The 13,237-nt window shown below is 41.8% G+C and overlaps 1 protein-coding gene across 1 annotated transcript in view; it reads right to left on the bottom strand.

Moving 5' to 3' along the window:
• LOC134287221 (cell adhesion molecule Dscam2-like) overlaps positions 1–13,237 on the bottom strand; it is a 452,041-nt gene that overhangs the window by 185,253 nt on the left and 253,551 nt on the right. The gene's annotated exons all lie outside the window — the stretch shown is intronic.

Raw genomic sequence — 13,237 nt, forward strand, 5'->3', positions numbered from 1 at the left:
GGTCCACCGCCGGGGGCTATCCGAGTAGCGAGCGACCGTGGTGAACTGATAGTTTTGGACTAACAGGCCTCGGATCGAAAGTCGGTTTTCCAAGCGGTATTTATACCCTTCTTATGGGTGTAAGAAGGGTAATATGGGTGTAAGAAGGGTAAAAAAATAATTTATTGAAACACTCTTCGTAAGATATCTCAGTAATCAAATGTCGAATCGAAATAAAATTTCAGGGCCTTTTACAAGGATACTGTAGCTTTCATTTGGTGCTTAGAGAACTCAAATCGGTTGACAGTCGGCTGAGATATTAATTAGGGTACCCTTGGTCAAAAATCTCTCAAAAAGTTAACCTGTATTACTCCCATGTACTTTTTGAAAGATATCTCGATAACCAAATGTCCAATCCTAATGAAATTGAATAGGGTTCTGCTAGAATGTTGTAGCTTTCATTTGGTGCCAGGATAATCGAAATCGGTTGACAGACGGCTAAGATATTAATTATGATACACTTGGTCAAAATTCTCAATAGGTTTAGTTGTATAAATCCTAAATACTCTTCGAAAGATATCTCTGCAACCAAATGTCCAATCGAAATAAAATTTCTGGGCGACCTACCAGGATGCTGTAGCTTTCACTTGGTGCCAAGAGAACCCAAATCGATTGACAAATCTCCGAAATATTTATTATGATACGCTTGGTCAAAAATCTTAAAAAGTTTAGACGTATGACTCATAAGTACTCTTCGAGTGATATCTCGGTAACCAAACGTCCAATCGAAAAAAAAAATCAATAGCGTCCTACTAGGATGTAGTAGCTTTCATTTGCTTCCAAGAGAACTCAAATCGGTTGACAGACGGCTGAGTAACTTGCGTGACTTTTTTTGTAACGCACATACACACACACACACACACACACACACACACACACACACACACACACACACACACATACACACACACACACACACACACACACACACACACACACACACACACACACACACACACACACACACACACACACACACACACACACACACACACACACACACACACACACACACACACACACACACACACACACACACACACACACACACACACACACACACACACACACACACACACACACACATACAGACATTTGCTCAGTTCGTCGAGCTGAGTTCATTGGTATATGAGACTCGGCCCTCCGGGCCTCGGATCGAAAGTCGGTTTTTCGAGCGATATTTATACCCTTCTTATGGGTGTAAGAAGGGTAAAAAGCGCTGAAATATTGTCAACCTTATAGGGATTATTTATTTCTAGGACAAATTATAACCCGTTCAACTTCAATCGTTTGTAGCTCGCAAATTCGATTCTTTGCTGCTCTTCTACTACTTTGCCTTACACTACACTTCCAAAACAGCCTCTTCTTCTTCTTTTTCTTTAGGGTTCTACGTCCCTACTGGGACTAGGCCTGTCTTGCTTCAACTTAGTGTTCTTTAAGCACTTCCACAGTTATCAATTGAAGGGTGTTCTTTGCCTGTCATTGCATGAATTTGTATATTGTGAGGCAAGTACAATGATACACTATACCCACACTACGACTGGAACGGGAATCGAACCCGCCGTCTCCGGATTGGCGATCCATAGCCTTAACCACTAGGCTAACTGGAGACCCCCCAACAGTTTCTAAAACGTTTTATTCTTATGGATTTCTTTTACTTTTCAAAAACTATTGCTAAGAGATGTCCTTCAAAAGTTTTGCCTGAAGTGAGTACAAACATAGCACGGTAAAGGCTGGGTAACGTGTAACGCAGATTCCATTGCGCATTGCGGTCATTAGCATTCCTAGCAACTTCTTTCTGTTATTTCTGCGTGGCATCGACCGGACTACGAGCAAAATTAGGGAAGAACGTGTAATCAACTCCGGTCATCGCAACGACAACGAAATCGTTGCTAGGGGACTAGGTCCCATAACGCCCCCCGGGGGCAAAACGCCATTTGTGGATATCTGGTATATATTAACTTTAAACACCTTATAATTACACAAAATAAAATGTTTTTTTCTTGTTCCTGATGGTTCTCATACGTAAAAGTTGATTGAATACCAAAAATCCTACAAAATTTCGAATATTCATAATAACACACAATGCCATCTAATTTTACCCATATCTCTTGTAAGCTTTTACATAAAACCTTTTAACCATTAAGGTCTGTAAATTACTGTATACCCTAAAGCATATATTTCTGCTTCGTTTTAGCACAGAGTTTAAAATTAAAACGATATTTTCTGTTTTATTTTTTATTTTTTCAACAAAAACTGTTAATGAGGCAGAATGCCCCACAAGTTAACAAAAAAACCGATACAACTTAATCGACATTTCTTCCTTGTTTAAAAAAATTGAGATTGTTTCTTTAATTAAAATATAAAAACATGACAGCATAACTAAATTATTTCGTCAAATATGATATTTTTTATAATTCATGCACCAATTTTATCCAACCAAAAAACAACTTTTTGCATATAAGCCAATTTGAAATGTTTGTCTAGTTTACCGAACGAAAACAAAACAAGCTGTCAAAGCGGTCGCGCGATAGTTTCGGTTTCGGGTTGAAAATGGTGCGAAATTATAGGGTAAGAAATCAAACTTTGAACTAGTCAAATTGTAATCTTAATTTGAACCATTTCAAAATTCATTAAAACGACGTACTTTTCAGGCAAATATTGTCCCGAAAAAGATGTTAAACAGCTTTCCGTAATATAACCTGATAACATGGACTTTAAAAGCATTGAAAAAAGCGTTTTTGTCATGGAAAACAGGCAATTGAAAAATCACTGTGATTTCACCCATTTCCCCCAAGAGAAAGCACATTTTCGGTGCACTCGTACAGCTCATGCATTGTATCACACGCAATATGTGAACACGTTAAATGAAAGCTTATTTATCGTAGAATCGACCAACCGAATAATATTCCGCAATATTTCTCATAAAACTATCAAATTTAAGTGATTCTTACTTGGAGAATGTTATCTTAAGTTGAACCATTTATAATCTAAATTTGAACAAGTAAACGGGGGTGAGCTTCTAGTGTTGGCCTGTAGATTGCGCTAGTGGTTGCTTTGTTTACTCTTGGGGGATGGAAAAATCCAAATTTAGTTTCCAAATTCCTAAAGAATTTCGAACATTCTGAGTTGAGATTCCACTGCCTAATGAAAAATAGGTATGAGAATTAGCAGATTCATGTGATTTTTCATTGTTTAGCATGGAATTGGCTGTTTTGTGAGTTGCTCGAGCTGCTGCCGCGAGTAGTTCAAATTAAGATTAAAATTGGTTCAAATTATGATTACGATGGTTCAAATTAAGATTAAAATCATTGTTGATGAAAAATCGAATATTTCAATGAAATTCGGTGCAAATACAAACTTTTTACCATTTAACAGAAAGCTTATACCCGTGGCTTTCATGTACATTCGATTTTGCCGTAGTAAATTATTTCCATGTGGGAGAAAAAATCACTTAAAATTTGCACTGCTTCAGAAAGCCGCAATTTGGTTCAAAATTTGATTACCTACCCTATCCGTAAAACGACCCGTCGTGCGTGGACGGTCACCCAATTGACAGGCGCCATCCGTGACGTCCGATCGGGACAATCTACGAACAGTGTTTGCCTAAAATATTCGATCCCAAAGTGCACTCTTCGACGCTACCTGGAAAAACAAGGCGGAACAAAATGAAACGTCGTTCTTCCTCACCTTGGAAACTTTGTTCCAATCTTTGACGAAGTACAAGAAGAGCGCCTTGTTGGGATCATAATCCGCATGAGCGACTGCGGCTACGGATTGACCAGTAAGGATGTTAGGAGTCTAGCCTTCCAGTTCGCCGAGACAAACAACATAACCCATCCGTTTGCCATGGAAAAGCAGCACGCCGGATTGGGTTGGTACATTGGATTCCGCCGACGCCATCCGAATCTTGCTCTGCGGACACCCGAAAAAACTTCAATGGCTCGCAGTTCCGGATTCAATCGCGCAGCAGTGAATGTGTTTTACGACAATTTGGAGAGGATTTATGGAACCAGTGTTTACTCCCCGGACAGAATTTGGAATGCAGACGAAACTGGATTTAGCACCGTATGTCTCATGTGCTACAAACTGTAGGTCAATATAACACTGTTTGTTTATTTTTAGGTCCCAAATAAGTCTTCCGAAGTGCTCGCTGTCAAAGGTCGCCGACAAGTTGGAACAATCTCGTCAGCAGAAAGAGGAGTCAACACGACCGTTATGATGACGGTTTCTGCTGCTGGCCAGTATTTGCCCCCGATGTTCATTTTCCCCAGACAACGGATGAACGATGCGCTCAAGATTGGTGCTCCGGCTGGCTCGATTTTTGAATGCAACCCAAGTGGATGGAGCACAGTAGCTACGTGTACAAAATGGTTTGATCATTTCCTGGCTTACACAAGACCAACAGCCGAAGCGCCAGTTTTATTGATCCTAGATGGGCACTCCAGCCACACTAAGAACGTCGAGATGATCGAAAAAGCAGCACGAAACAATGTCCGTATCTTGTCCATCCCTCCCCATACTTCCCACAAATTACAACCGCTCGATGTTTTTGTTATGTGACCCCTGAAGACAAAGTATGGCCAGGCCGTCGATCGCCTTTTACGTCGAGAACCAGGACGGGTCGTAACAGTCTATGATGTAGCAACATTGGTCAACGAGGCGTTTGAGGCAACCGCAACAATGAAGAATGCCGTAGCAGGATTTCGAGCTACAGGAATTTATCCATTCGACACGGGGTTATTCTCTGACGCTGACTTTGCCGCCGCTACCAATTTGAACGCAATTAACCGTACAGCGGATAAGAATGTACAAACGGAAGCAATCGGACCCACGCCATCAACTGCTGCTGAGGTAAGCTTTTATCTAACAGTGAAGAATCCTATCTGTAGTATAATATCAATTAAAATAATACTATTGAGAATGGTCTACTCATGTTAAACATTGTTAACTTTTTTATTTGTTTTAGATCATGACGATCAGTATTTGCGAGGATAACAGCCACATAACCACGCAGGATATGCCAGGACATGACGATTTGATTCAAGTAAACGGCTGTGAAGTACTTCAGTTGGAGATTCCGAACCAAGAACGCAATGAACCCGAGTTCGGATGGGAGGTCAGCGGTGATTCGGAATTTCTAACGGTTGATCCGAACGTTTATTACACTGTTGAAAAAAATGGTGCCGTCACCATTCAAAGGTTGGACGCAGCAGAGCTCCTGACTTTGGAGCAGCAATTGGATACCACTCCAAATTCCGTATCTCTCCTTGATCCTTCGGTTCGAGATGAACCGGACATTACAAAAGCTACGACATTTGAGCTATCCCCCGAGCTGGTTCGTCCTGCACCTGCTGCGCGTAAGCGTAAATCACAGAAGCGCAAACGAGAGCAATCGGAAGAACTAAAATCAGTGGCTTATCGTGAACGATTGCTTAAACAAAGCGCAGAAAAGGAAGTAAAAAATATCAAAAAGGGTCAGCGCAGAAACAAATGGAAAAAGGCGGACACTAACACTGGCATGGACGTCCTTTGTCCTTCATGTGTAGTGTAGTACGTTTCAGAGATTCAATGGATGGCACAGGCTGGATGATGTGCCTCAAATGTCGTGTATGGTATCATAGTGAATGTGGTTCCAACGACGAAATGGTTCGAAAGTTCCATGATTAATTCCTTAAAATGAATTGATGAAGGTTTTGTTTTAAACTGTATTTTTTTTTATTATTCCGAGATTTTCTTGATGGTCTGGTCCACAGATCTACAGTTTAAGAAAGGCGATTCATAAACGTAACACAATTGGTTTATAAGCATTGCTACAATATGCAGAATAAATGAATTCGGAAGTTTAACTACAATCTTTTATTGCAATAACTAATGAATAGAAAATCCCTGTTAGGGAAAATTGTGTATTTTCGACAGTTTTTTTTCTCTCTTCGTCATGGGTGGTACTTTGAAAGCTATTGAACGCAGAGTTGGCCTCAAATCCTTCCGAACCAAGCTGAATTTACGGACAAGTTTCAGGTAATTTAGCCGACTAAACCCCCCCCCATGACGAAAAGAACGAACCTGCCGATAATACCCATCGTCACACTATTTCATAATCTGATTTTTAGAGTATTTTTTGCGTTTAGTAATATTCGGATTTGTACACTGAAACCGGATTTGAACACCTAAACGAGTTTTATATCTAGTCTTGCTAAAAAATGATAATGTGTGCTGCGAGTTGGGCGTTTTGCCTCCTTGTTGTGGTGCATATTGCCTCCAGTAAAAGTCGTTTTGCCCCACCAAAACAAACATGGTCACAAAATCAGTACATTTTTCAAACGTTTTTTAATCAATTAAAAACTAGTTTTTCTGGGAAAAAGTGGACCAAAACTAACAGATAGAGAAACAAAATAGAGAAAAAGCCTATTTAGTTCATCTTTTCTGTTTAAGGCGAAACTGGAAGCATTTTCTCATTTTTTCGGTTTTTGATTTTTTATTAAATAACGAAGCAATATTTTCAAAATCGGTTTTCGTGCACATGTAGAGTATGGATCAAGGTATCTTCTGATTTTTTTTGGGGTGGAAAATGTTTTCCATTTTTGCAGAAACCATTTTTTTGTGAAATTTTGTTCAAAAATGGTTTTTGCAAAAACGAAAAACATTTTCCACTACAAAAAAAAATCAGAAGATACCTTGATCCATACTCTACAAGTGCACGAAAACCGATGTTGAAAATATTGCTTCGTTATTTAATAAAAAATCAAAAACCAAAAAGTGAGGAAATGCTTCCAGTTTCGCCTTAACTGCTAATAATACAGACAAAAAGGCTTAAGCAGGGCGTTATGCCCCTCCTTCCCCTACATCCATCTTTGAACAAACTACTAAAGATGTATGTGCTATCATAATCGATGTATCTGTTGGAAACCTAAACAGGAAATACGTTAATTGTTCGGTTTATTTACCGCACGATGGACCATCCCCTACGGATGCTTTCAAGCAAGTCATTGCATACTGCACTTTAAAAGGCCTTCCGCTAATTGTTGGTAGTGATGCTAATGCTCACCATATAATCTGGGCCAGCTCAGACATCAATTTGAGAGGCTCCAGTTTGATGGAATACTTAAGTAGTACAGATCTTGGATTACTTAACATAGGCAACCGCCCAACCTTCATGGTATCTGGTAGAGAGGAAGTGTTAGACATAACCCTTTGCTCTAGCAGAATTAGTCATGAGCTGACCAATTGGCATGTGTCGGATGAAGAATCTTTATCTGACCATCGCTACATCTTGTTTGAACATGTGAATGCTACTTCGCAAACTTTGCGTTTCAGGAACCCCCGGTCAACCAACTGGGATCTCTTTACCAATTTGGTTGCAGCCAAATTTCATGGATACTCAATTGACACTCCAAGTGATTTAGATGATGCCGTTGATACTACAACGGCCTTCATCATGGAAGCTTTTGAAGAAGCTTGCCCTCTGCGGTCTGTGAAGACCACTAGAGGAACCCCTTGGTGGAACTCTGATCTGGCGAAGCTCAGGAAACAATGTAGAAAGATTTGGAACAGACGACGTTCGGCTGGATCGGAGGCTTTCAGGTCGGCTCGCAAGGCCTACCAGAAAGCTCTTAGGGCTGCTGAACGATCCGGCTGGAAAAACCTTTGTACAAATGTTTCCAGTCTGAGTGTAGCTAGTCGATTGAACAAAATCCTTGCAAAATCTAAGGATTTTCAAGTGAACGAACTTCGTTTGCCAAATGGTCATTCCATTTCCTCTGATGAGGAAGTTTTGGAATGTTTATTCAGTACACACTTCCCCGGATGTGTGGATATTACATCTTCGGATGAACCTGAAGTCTTTTCTTGTAGTTATGATTCTTTAGCTTCGGCTCGGAGTATCATAACTTTAGAATCGATTGAATGGGCACTTAATAGCTTTGCTCCTTTCAAATCTCCTAGGGCAAATGGGATTTATCCTATTTTGCTTCAGAAGGTATTTGATCATTTCAAACATGTTCTGAAACAACTACTTGCTTACAGTTTTGCTACAGGGTATATTCCCAAATCCTGGCGGGATATTACTGTAAAGTTTATTCCGAAAGTGGGTCGTGCATCGTATGAAGAAGCAAAGAGCTTCAGACCTATCAGTTTGATCTCTTTTCTTCTGAAATGCTTAGAACGCATAGTCGATCATCACATCCGTGATGTTCATCTGGCCAATGTGCCTCTTCATGTGAACCAACATGCTCACCGATCTGGAAAGTCCACTGTGACTCTTTTACACAAAGTTGTTTACGATATCGAGAAGGCATTCGCTCAAAAGCAATCCTGCTTGGGTGTTTTCTTAGACATCGAGGGTGCCTTTGACAACGTGCCTTTCGATGCCATATTGGAAGCCGCACGGAGTCATGGTATATATCCAATGATTTCCAATTGGATTCACCAAATGCTCAAAAACCGACATCTCTTCTCGACATTGCGTCAAGCGGAAATTAGGAAATTGAATGTTTGTGGATGCCCCCAAGCGGGAGTCTTATCACCACTTTTGTGGAATCTCGTAGCAGATACGCTATTGAGACAACTCAATAATGACGGTTTTCCTACTTATAGTTTTGCCGACGACTACCTAACATTGTTAGTCGGTATGTGCATCAGCAAAACGCTCTGCAGGTAGTTGAGGGTTGGTGTCGCCAATATGGCCTTTCGGTAAATCCAAGTAAAACATCTATTGTTCTTTTCACGGAAAAGCGAAACCGTAATTGTGTTCGACCTTTACGTCTCTTTGATTCTGAAATCAATGTGACTGAACAGGTAAAGTACGTTGGAGTCATTCTTGATTCCAAGCTTTCCTGGACACCTCTTGTTTAGTTTAGAATCAAGAAAGCTTGTATGACCTTCGGGCAATGCCGGCGAACCTTTGGTACAACTTGGGGTCTTAAACCCAGGTATATCGAATGGATTAACACAACAACACAACACAACAAGAAGCACTTTCTTGCACTTACCGTCTATGGGTACTCGGTTTACTAGAGGAAACTCTTGTGAACCGCAGTTCAACACACACCTCGCTGTTTCCACTCTGGGTGAATTGGGACAAAATTGTCCTTGCTCCAAGTGATCTTACAATTGCTTGTAATTTTCCAATGTACTATAATTTTCCACGAAATTCCCTTCCCGGGAAGAGTGGACATCTGGTTATCTGGAAAGAAGTATTTCAGACGGCTTCGTATGTTACACTGATGGCTCCCTTCTCGAAGGTCGAGCAGGTGCTGGTGTTTATTCTCGTGAGCTAAGGCTGTATCAGTCTTACTCACTTGGTAGACACTGCACCGTTTTTCAGGCCGAAATCTTTGCTTTTATGTGCGGAGTGCAATCAGCACTTCAGCAGCACGTAATAGGCAAAGTTATATACTTCTGTTCAGATAGCCAGGCTGCTATTAAAGCACTTGCTTCGGCCAACTCCAGGTCGAAGATAGTTATTGCTTGTGGAACTCAAATCGAGGAGCTGTATTCAGCAAACGCTGTTTACCTTGTATGGGTACCTGGCCATTCTTCCATCGCTGGGAATGAATTGGCTGATGAGTTAGCTCGCACTGGAGCATCACATGACTTCATTGGCTCTGAGCCAGCTATTCCGGTATCCAAGTGTTGGGTAAAGCTTCAGATTGACACCTGGGCTGCCACTCAGCACAAACAAAACTAGAATAGTTTGGAGTCATGTCGTCAAACAAAATTGTATTGTACTGAGCCAACTCTAGGGGTGGCAAAATATCTAACAAATCTGTCAAAGCAGAATTGCAGCATGCTGGTCAAAACATTGACTGGCCACTGCCGACTCAGTTATCACATGGCGAATATTCAGCAAGCTGATTCATTTGCCTTTGATAGCTGTATCATTTAATATGTAACTGTTCAGTTTTTACGCAATTGCGTTTCCGAGCACTCGGAAACACTTATTAAGTAAAACTGACTTCAGAAACCTGAATCTTCAGGATGTTCTGTTGTTCTTGACGAACTGTGGTAAAAAGCTATAGGTTCTCTTTACGCTTTATGCGTTATCACAGTGCCCTTCTCAGGGCGCTGTTTGAACCCATTGTGGTACGCTTATGCGTGTATGACGATCCTGTTCTCTTACCTGTTCTTTCCCCTGTCCTATCCTTTTTTCTTCCCTTCTCCATCAGGTTAATGATGAATAGGCTCGTGTCCATGGCGATGGCACAAATTTTCCAAATGGAGGAGAACGTGCCTCTGGAGCCGACCTACTGATACCTGATAGGGAAGAACGGGTAATCAACTCCGGTCATAGGCTGACAAGGAAGGGTGAGGGGATTTTGCAATCTTAAGCCCCTGTTCTTTAGGTTAGGACTGGCTCACAACAACGTCTGTTTCTGATGTTAGGGGCGGGTAGTCAACGCCCGTGTGCTTATGAAGGACTTTAAGCTTAACTGTTCACTATGGTCCTCATAAAAGTTGGTTAGTGTTCGGCCAGTGGCAGCGATCCCAGCGAAGAAAATATGTTTGCGATTGGTAGCTCGGAAGTAATAATGCCAATATCAATATCGGGAGAACCCGCATACTTCACGATCTACTGAAGAATCGCGGGTTCGGCTTTGTTTACATTTGTGATTTTAGTAATCTTGCTTAAGATTGGAGCAAAGTTAACTCCCCGACCTTGTTCCGAAAAGCAATCCGCGCAAGATTATTAAAGGTACATGAATGTTGTTAGTATCCAATCTACGAAGTATACCGTAACTACGCTAACGCTAACGCTAACACTAACGCTAATGGATATTATCGCTAGAGCATCTGTGACAGAACTATACAGTGTTTGTTCACCTACTTGAAATGCGAAGTAGCAAAATGGGTCGAAAACAAAGTAGGTACACAGAACGGTGTGTGGTGGCGAAGGATAAATCATAAGCCCGCTGAACTCTTCGGCGTGTCTAGCATCCTGAAAGTATAGCTAAAGTTGAACAGAAACGTTGGGCAGGGCATGTTGCTCGAATATGGTGTGAAGACTATGTATTTACTTTCTGTGCGTCGCCGAGCTTTACAAACCGATGGTGTGGGTGTCAAATGGCAGAGCTATTATCAACTGGCGATGACCTAATTCAAGCCTTAAAATGATGACATAGTTATGAGCAGACGACGCCATCCTTTTCACCCAAGTTTACATCATCCGAACAACATAAAGAGCCTGGTTCGGGGGTTTAGTACATAGTACAGCCTAATTTATCTGATAATCAAATGTTGCGATCAGTAACACGATAGAGTCGCCTACGGGCGAGCTCCCAACACAGCTCGACCCGACCCAGCAATAAATGGAAGCTGACAAATTTCCGAATGGATATCCGATAGCTTGACCGAGCGTCCCGCCTTCCTTGCCCCATCTTCCTCCATTCGGTGGGTTTAGTTTCGAACGTAAATGAGCACCATTTCCCACATGTCCAGCAATAAAATTCAGCCCGAGTGGCGGCCAGTTAGCTTGTGGACGCTATAAAATTTATTGCCCCATCATTTAATTTTCGTCCTGCATCCTTCTTCTCGAAGGCCTTCGAACCAACAACCAACAGCAGCCATCGCAACGATCTCTACTGGGTCCGGTTTCCTCATCGTTCGTTCCCGGTGGATGTTATGCAATTTCTCTACAGCCCTCTAAGTGAACGCTTCCGATCCAACCAACACCGGCGTTCATAAATCTAAGCGATTGAATTTCAAATTCTTAATCCTTAAATTAATGCAATTCATGTGAGGCACTAATTCCGGAGGAAAGAAGAGTTAAGGCTATATCAATGTTTTATGTACACATACATACACCGCCTCTGCATGGTCCAACACCGGCACAGCACATTATGCAATATCGCCGCTCGCTCGTGGTGGTTTACATTTATTTGTCTTTTGTGTCACGCCGGTCAGTTTCCGGTTCGTTCCCGTTTTTGCCACCGCGCAAATACCGGAAGTGTCCCCAGCGGAGCAATCGACGGTCTGTGATAACCGGTGTGGTTCGTTCTATTTCTGTTCAATACACTACCTGCTGTATCCTTCACTGTTGTCACGCTTTGAGCATTCGATTGAGCGTAGTATGTACGTTTATTGAAGTACCTAGATATGTACATATGTACTAGTGTAGTTGTGCACTGAAGAATGGCATTGTGTCATATCCTATCGGGCAACATTGTTTCACTGCTTTGCTCCGATAGGAAGACAGCAGCATATCGAACGAACGCATATGGTACATACATACGTCTGTCGCTCTGAGAATAGGTATATCTTATTTGGCAATTTGTAGATGTGGTTGCTAGAGGCGTACTTAAGGACAAACTTTTTCAAATCCCGCTTCAACATTGCATCGAAACTTCAGATGCACAAATCTCAAGAAGCAAGCTTCAAACAACAATGTATTCCATTATTCTGTACTTGCTCACTTGTAATTAGCCTAAAATAAAGAGATCAGGTACACTGGGTTTGTTTACGAAGAGATTTGTGCCCTCGAAATCGTGAGTAGGTGCCAAAGTCAGCCATTGTGGCGGCCATTTTGGGATTCTAATAAGTCTGTCCTTAAATTTTCGAAAGAGTGAGGCTCCAGATGTTGACCTTGCATTTTCATTGCACATTAAATCAATACTTTCATTGAAATGTATGTATGTTCGCCAGATCACGCTCCACGTGGTCCGCCTAATCTTGCACTCAGCACTCCATGCCTTCTTGTGCCAACCCGCTTAGTAGCGAAAATCAATTTTGCAGGATTATTGTCCGACATTCTTGCAACATTACCTGCCCACTGTATCCTTCCGGCTTTGGTCACCTTCTAGATGCTGGGTTTGTCGAACAGTGCTACGAGCTCGTGTGTCATTCTGCTCCGCAATGCACCGTTCTTCTACACACCGCCAAAAATCACAATCGTCCTTCGCACACGAAAACTCAGAGTGCTTGCATGTTCTACTCGAGCATGTTCTTGTGGTCATAGAGGACTACCGGTCTTATGAGCGTTTTGTACATGGTGCATTTGGTGTGGGGTGAATCTTCAACTAGAACCTAATAGGTACGACTTCCACTGATGATGCGCCTTCGAATTTCACTACTCACATTGTTGTCAGCCGTCAGGTAGGATCCAAGGTTAGCGAATTCGTCCACTACCTCTGAGGTATTCCCGGCTATCGTAACATTACTTCCCAGACGAATCCTGTCGTGTAAGACTCCGCCTACTAGCAGC

The sequence above is a fragment of the Aedes albopictus genome, chromosome 2 (genome assembly GCF_035046485.1).
Source record: "Aedes albopictus strain Foshan chromosome 2, AalbF5, whole genome shotgun sequence".
Classification (NCBI taxonomy): Eukaryota; Metazoa; Arthropoda; class Insecta; order Diptera; family Culicidae; genus Aedes; species Aedes albopictus.